Genomic DNA, 7,777 nt, shown 5'->3' with positions numbered 1-7,777 from the left:
TGCCGGGTATTTAATTGTTAAATCCTGACAACCTCTAAGTTTTGCACAATTATTATTATATCCAGCCTGTGCATGGAAAAAACTGAAGCACAAAGAGGTTCAGTAACTCGTCTTTGGTCACATAGCTCCTAGGTAGCAGACCTGAGATTCAAACTCGGGATGTTTGGTTCCAGAGTCTGTGCTTTTAATCACCATGTCACACGTCCTCTGTGACACCTCCAAAGCCAGATTCCCGACAAATACCTCACTCAGAAAAGACCAAACTCCCAAAAGAGACCTACATAAGTGGAAAAACATACCTTGCTCATGGATAGGAAGACTCAGCATTGTGAAAATGTCTGTTCTACCCAAAGCGATCTACAGATACAATGCAATCCCGATCCAAATTCCAATGGCATTTTTTAATGAGATGGAGAAACAAATCACCAACTTCATGTGGAAAGGGAAGAGGCCCAAGATAAGTAAAGCATTACTGAAGAAGAAGAACCAAGTGGGAGGCCTCACACTACCTGATTTTAGAACCTATTATACCGCCACAGTAGTCAAAACAGCCTGGTACTGATACAATAACAGATACATAGACCAGTGGGACAGAACTGAGAATTCAGACATAAATTCATCCACCTGTGAGCAGCTGATATTTGACAAAGGTCCAAAGTCCATTAATTGGGGAAAAGATAGTCTCTTTAACAAATGGTCCTGGCATATCTAGATATCGATCTACAAAAAACTGAAACAAGACCCATACATACCTCACACCCTGCACAAATACTAACTCAAAATGGATCAAAGATCTAAATATGAAATCTAAAACGATAAAGATCATGGAAGAAAAAATAGGGACAACGCTAGGAGCCCTAATACGTGGCATAAACAGAATAGAAAACATTCCTAAAATGCACAAACACCAGAAGAGAAACTAGATAACCGGGAGCTCCTAAAAATCAGACACTTATGCTCATCAAAAGACTTCACCGAAAGAGTAAAAAGACAACCTACAGACTGGGAAAAAATTTTAGGCTACAACAAATCCGATCAGCTTCTTATCTCTAAAATCTACAAGATACTGCAAAACCTCAACAACAAAAAGACAAATAACCCAATTAAAAAATGGGCAAAGGATATGAACAGGCTGTTCACCAAAGAAGACATTCAGGTAGCTAACTGATACATGAGGAAATGCTCACGATAACTAGCCGTTAGAAAAATGCAAATCAAAACTACAAGGAGATACCATCTCAACCCAACAAGTCTAGCGTTAATCCAAAAAACACAAACTAATAAATGTTGGAGAGGTTGTGGAGAGACTGGAACACTTATCCACTGTTAGTGGGAGTGTAAAATGGTACAACCACTTTGGAAGTTGATTTGGCACTTCCTTAAAAAGCTAGAAATAGAAGTACCAGCAATCTCACTGCTTGTAATATATCCTAGAGAAAGATGAGCCATCACTCGAATAGATATGTGCACACCCATGTTCATTGCAGCACTGTTCACAATAGCAAAAAGATGGAAACAAGCTAGGTGCCCATCAACGGACAAATGGGTAAACAAATTATGGTATATTCACACGATGGAATACCACTCAATGATAAAGAACAACGATGAATCTGCAAAACATCTCATAACATGGATGAATCTGGAAGGCATTGTGCTGAGTGAAGTTAGTCAGTTGCAAAAGGACAAATATTGTATAAGACTACTATTATAAGAACGCAAGAAAAGGTTTAAACACAGAAGAAAACATTCTTTAATGGTTACGAGGGTGGGGAGGGAGGGAGAGGGGTATTCACTAACTAGATAGCAGATGAGAATTATTTTAGGTGAAGGGAAGGACAACATACAATACAAGGGAAGTCAGCACAACTGGACTAAACGAAAACCTGAGAAGTTTCCTGAATACAACCAAACACTTCAAGGGACAGAGTAGCAGGGGTGGGGGTCTGGGGACCATGCTTTCAGGGGACATCTAGGTCAATTGTCATAACAAATTTTTTTAAGAAAATGTTCTGCTTCCCACTTTGGTGAGTGGCGTCTGGGGTCTTAAAAGCTTGCAAGCGGCCATCTAAGATACATCAATTGGTCTCAACCCACCTGGAGCAAAGGAGCATGAAGAACACTGAAACAAGGAAAATATTAGTCCAACAGACACAAAGGGCCACATAAAACAGAGACTCCATTAGCCTGAGACCAGAAGAACTAGATGGTGCCTGGCTGCCACCAATGATGGCCCTGACAGGGAACAAAACAGAGAGTCTCCGACGGAGCAGGAGAAAAGTGAGGTGCAGAACTCAAATTCTAGTAAAAAGACCAGACTTCATGGTCTGAGTGACACTGGAGCAACCCTGGAAGACAAGGCCCCGAACTCTCTGTTAACCCAGAACTGAAATCATTCCCGAAGCCAACTCTTCAGACAAAGATTAGACTGGACCATGGGACATAAAATGGTACTCGTGAAGAGTGTGCTTCTTAGCTCAAGTAGATACATGAGACTAAATGGGCAGCTCCTGTTTGGAGGCAAGATGAAAAGGCAAAAAGGGACAGGAGCTGGTTAAATGGACATGGAAAATCCAGGGTGGAATGGAGGAGTGTGCTGTCACATTATAGGGAAAGCAACTAGGGTCACATAGCAATGTGTGTATAAATTTTTGTTTGAGAAACTGACTTGAACTGTAAACTTTCACTTAAAGCACAACACACAAAAAAGAAGGCCAAACTCACACTTTGGGTTTCTGTTTGGCAATCCATTTCCAATGTCGATGTTTTGTTTAGGTATTGATGCCTTCCTTGGTTATATCCAATAGCACATATTAAAGTTAATTTGAATTTTTACCATTCTGTTTGTTTCATGAAAGATCTATTTATCTATCCATCATCTATCCATCCATTCATTCATCATCCATACATTCATCTGTCCATCCATCCATCCATCTATTCATCAACCATCCACCCATCTATCCACCCATCATCCATCCATCCATCCATCCATCCATCCATCCATCCATCCATCCATCATTCAATTTATTCAGTTAACAATGTTTATTAGGCTGCTGTAAAGGCAAGATAATTGCATGAGAAGACTTGAAGTCAAAAGACTTGGTTCCATTCCTGGCTGTTTGACCTTCGGTAGGTCATTAAACTTGTTTGAGCCTCAGCCTTTTTAGGCTAAATGAAAGCAATGATACCTACTTCTCTGGGTTATTTTGATGACTAGAGAGATAGTCCTGAAAGGGGAAGTGATTTGGAAACTGTAAAATGCTATGCGAATGTCACTGGACATAATTATTTTACAAAGAGGAGCCAGGCAGAAACGCCTTTGCTTATTTAAGCAAAAACTGAGCTTTGGGAATACGATGTGAATTAAATTGCTCGCTGCCCGTCCTTTGTGGCTAATCTTAGCCAGGATTTGAGCTTTTGCTGGGGCACCCACATGCGAATAAAGAGAGAAGCTTTGAAGAAAGCTGGTTCAGGGATCTCACTTTTCCTTCTTGTGTCTCCCTGGGGAACGTGGCAGGTTCTGTCTGTCAGCAAAGTATGGCTTCCTTTGTGTCTCGGATACAAATTAAAATATATTATGCTACAAAATTATTAGCATTTCCTTACACAGAAAAGATGTTAAAAATAAACAAGTGGCTGGAGGGGGCTTGGCAGAAGAGGCAGATTGTGCTAAGGAGCTCATGCTGGTATGCTCGTGTGGAAGGAAGTCTTCAGACCACCCAGAAGCATCGCAAACAGCAAGGCACTCTGATTTAAATTGCAGAGTATGTTTTGTTTCTTCTAGAAAATTCTCCTGTGTGCCAATGTCCATTAAGACAGCTGGTTCCTAGAGTGACTGGCTGCATTAGAATCAACTAATGATAAACTTGTACATAGGGTCACTATGAGTTGGAACCAACCCGACGGCACCTAGCAACATAATAACAATGATAAACTGAAGTCCAACAAATACCAATTCCTAGTGCCACTCCCCAAGAATTCCTATTCCTTAGATCTGTCACAAGGCCTGAGAATCTGTGTTTTTAAAAGCTTCTCCCACCCCGAGAAAAAAAAACATTGCTGTCGAGTAGATTCCGGCTCATAGTGTTCGCAGGTGGGTTAGAGTAGAACTGCGCTCCGTAGGGTTTGCATGGTTGTAATCTTTATGGAAGGAGCCCTGGAGGTGAAGTGGTTAAACACTCGGCTGCTAACCAAAAGGTTGACAGTTCCAACTCACCCAGCCGCTCCACGGGAGTAAGACCTGGCAATCTGCTCCCGTAAAGATTTCAGCCTAGAAAACCCTATAGGGCAGTTCTACTCTGTCATATGGGGTTGCTATGTGTTGTAAATCAACAGAATCACCAGGTCTTTCTTCCTTGGCATCACTGGGTGGGTTTGAACTGCAACTCTTCAGTTAGGAGCTGAGTGCTTAATCACTTTCGCCACCCAGGGACTCCCAAAGCTCCCCAGAGGATGATGCTTCATGGCTGGATGTGGGATCTCTGGCTCTGAGATGGGGATGAACTGAGCAAGGCAGTGAGGCTGCTGAGTTTGGAGGACTAAGGTGGTTTTTTGTAATGCCTCTATTCCAGGACCTGCTCACCCTCATTATCCATGACCAACTCCATTGTTTCATGAAAACCTGTGTTCGGAAGAGTCACAGGGACAATTGCAGCATGCCAATTTTAAATCACTGTAATAGCTGCTGTTCCTTGTCAGCTGTTTCATCAGAAGACAGGTGAATGATATTAGGAGGTTATCTGCATTATCCTTTCAACTCACGCCCCACCTCCAGCCCCAGGCCCCAGGTACAGGTGTGCAGTTGATGTATGATAACACTGCTTCCATGAGAAAAGCTCCACACTCGGTTCCCCGTGGACTTCTCTGTGCAAAGAATGACAAGTCCGGCTGGGGCGCGGTTTGCCTGAAGAGAGGGGACCTCTGCCCAGGGCCAAGAAAGAAACAGATGAGGCAACAAAGCATTGGAAGTGTGAGAGGGGAATGCTGTATTCTTTCTGGTTTGTTTTTTTAATAATTATTTTATATTGTTGTTGCTATTGAAAATATACATAAGAGAACATACACCAAGTCAACAATTACTCCATGTACAATTCAGTGACATTGATTACATCTTTCAAGTTGTGCAACCATTCTCTCTCCTTTTCTGAATTGTTCCTCCCCCCTTGACATAAACTATAAACTCACTGCCCCCTAAAGTTCCTATCTAACCTTTCAAGTTACTGTTGTCAGTTTGATCCCATATAGATAGTTCTTTTAAAAAGCACAAGGCTCAAGGTAGACTTTCTCTGCTATTTAAGCTAAACTACTGTTTGGTTTAAAGACTTCAGGGGGTATTATTTTGGGTTTAAGGTTTAAAGATTATCTCAAGGCAATAGTTTTGGGGCTTCGTTCAGTCTCAATGGCTCCAGAAAGTCTGAATTCCATGAGAATTTTAAATTCTGTTCCACATTTCCCGCCTTTTGATCAGGATTCTTATATAGACTCTTTAATCAGAATGTTCGGTAATGGTAGCCAGGCACAATCCAGTTCTTCTGGTCTTCATAGAGGAATGCCCTATTCTTAAGGTCTTGGGTGGTCTTGGGGCATAAGGAAAGTTGTGATGAAGGTTTGGAGTCACAGTGTTTCCTGAGAAGCAGATAAGACAAGGGGACACAGGCATACCTGTGACTTAGGGGTGTAAGGAGTCTTGCTGGCTGTCTCGTTGTTAAACACAAAGCAAAGGCTGTCTCTGTACTCTTGTCTTGACACATTACTTGGTAACCAACAAGATCTGTAAATTTGAACTCTGGTTTCTGACTCTTGCTGTGTGATCAAGTATAGGTTGCTTAGCCTCTCTGTCTCTAGTTTTCTCATCTGATAAAACACATTGTCATCGAGTCAATTCTGACTCATAGTGACCCTACAGGACAGAGTAGAACTGCCCTATAGGGTTTCCAACGAGCAGCTGGTGGATTCAAACTGCTGACCTTATTGGTTAGCAGCCGCAGTTCTTAACCACTGCACCACCAGGGCTCCACCATCTGATAAAAGGATATAAAAAAGCCAAAACTACATGGTTGTTTTGATGTTAAAACAAGACTGCAACTAGCACCAACAAGAGCATATCCTGTAGGTCATTGCTAGTCGGCGTGGTTCATGGAGATGCAATTCTCTGGCCCCGTCCCAGTCTACTAAGTCAGAGTCTCAGGCATGGGGTCTGGGCTCTGTGTTTTAGTATTCTTCAGGTCAATTTTATCTGGGCTAAAGCAAGAGAACAACAACAGGTCTACTTGGTTGTGGCTGATTGGGCCGTGAGAACACACCTGGAACAGTCGGATGATCTCTCCCACGTGCCCCGATTGCAGGAAGTCCAGGCTCTCTCAGTCTACCACCTCCTCCCCTTTCGGTATCCAGGCATCTCTAGGTGCTTCTGCGTACCAGGGGCCAGCTGGCTGTCTCCGGTGCCGCAGGGTGGTGGCTAGGTGTTCTCCCTGCGTCTGACAGACTTCTCCTCACCATACCAGTCTTGTCCTCAGTGGTGTGACTGGGTGGGGACCCTGGTCCTGGCCCCCTGTCCAGGCACAGTGGCTCTTCAAGGTCAGAGGGACTGCAGATGGTACCACTCCTCAGAACTGGGCTCGCGTGGTGCTGGCCCTGCAGATTCCCAAGCCCCAGGTGCCTCAGGGGCCTGGCTCAGGGGCCTAGCTGAGGACCCTAGCTCGGGACCCTGGCTCGGGACCCCAGCTCAGGACCAGGCGTTCCCTGCTGTCACAGCTCCTTTTTGTGGGAAATACGTATGCAACAAAATGTTTGCCATTTCAGCCTTCTTCACATACACGGTTTAGCGAGATTAGCTGTGCACATCATGTGCAACTAGCACCATTATTCGTTTCCAAATAAATCTTTCCATCACCTTTCCTTATTGATCTGTGTTTTCCTTCACCCTCCTCCTAGCAGATGCTGTCCTTTCTTCTCCCCAAACAGTGCCCATTGAACCTCGCAGAGCAAGAGGCATTTCTTCAGGGGGAAAAAGAACTCTACTGTGTTATATGGATTAGGGGTCCCTGGGTGGCGTCAACGGTTAAGTACTCGACTGCTAACTGAAAAGCTGGCGGTTGGAGCTCACCCAGAGGTGCCTCAGAAGAAAGGCCTGGCTAGCAACGTCTGAAAAATCAGCCGTTGAAGACCTTACGGAGCACAGTCTTACTCTGACACACGTGGGGTTGCCGTAAGCTGGAATCAACTCCACAGCAACTGGTCTGGTTTTTTGTGGCTGTTGTTTATTATAGGCATTAGGGGTCTCCCTACTTGGGGCTTAAGCCTGTTTGACTTTCTGTTACTTGAAACCAAGAGAACCTTGAGCAGGACAGCTGGGCTTGCCTTTTGAGCGATCACAGTGCAGAGCCTGGAGCAGGGGCCCAGACCTGAGAGGCAGGAGGTTGATTAGCCAGGCGAGAGAGGAGTGGGCTGCCCCGAGAGTGCCCTGATCCGCGAAGAGATCTGGGCACACGCAGATGTTAGAATCAGCAGCATATGGCAGCAGTGAGGAGGGAGAGAGAGGGCTCTAGGATGGCCCGAAGTTCCTGCCCAGGGTGTCTGAGGGAAGGAAGCCTTTCTCATGGACAGCGACCACAGGGACAGCTGTGGTGGGACAATGAACACTGGACATGAAATGAAAATCACAGAGGGCAATGGTGGCCTCGGGGCACGACCAAGGCCGTTTACTCTTCTGCTTTCCTCAGAACCACCTGAGAATTTTTTTTTTTACCACCGGAGAAAAGAAAAAAAAACTTGTTGCCGT

Source organism: Trichechus manatus, unplaced genomic scaffold (genome assembly GCF_000243295.1).
Source record: "Trichechus manatus latirostris isolate Lorelei unplaced genomic scaffold, TriManLat1.0 scaffold00025, whole genome shotgun sequence".
NCBI classification, from domain to species: Eukaryota; Metazoa; Chordata; class Mammalia; order Sirenia; family Trichechidae; genus Trichechus; species Trichechus manatus.
The sequence above is the reverse complement of the archived record's forward strand: the minus strand, read 5'-3'. Positions refer to the sequence as shown.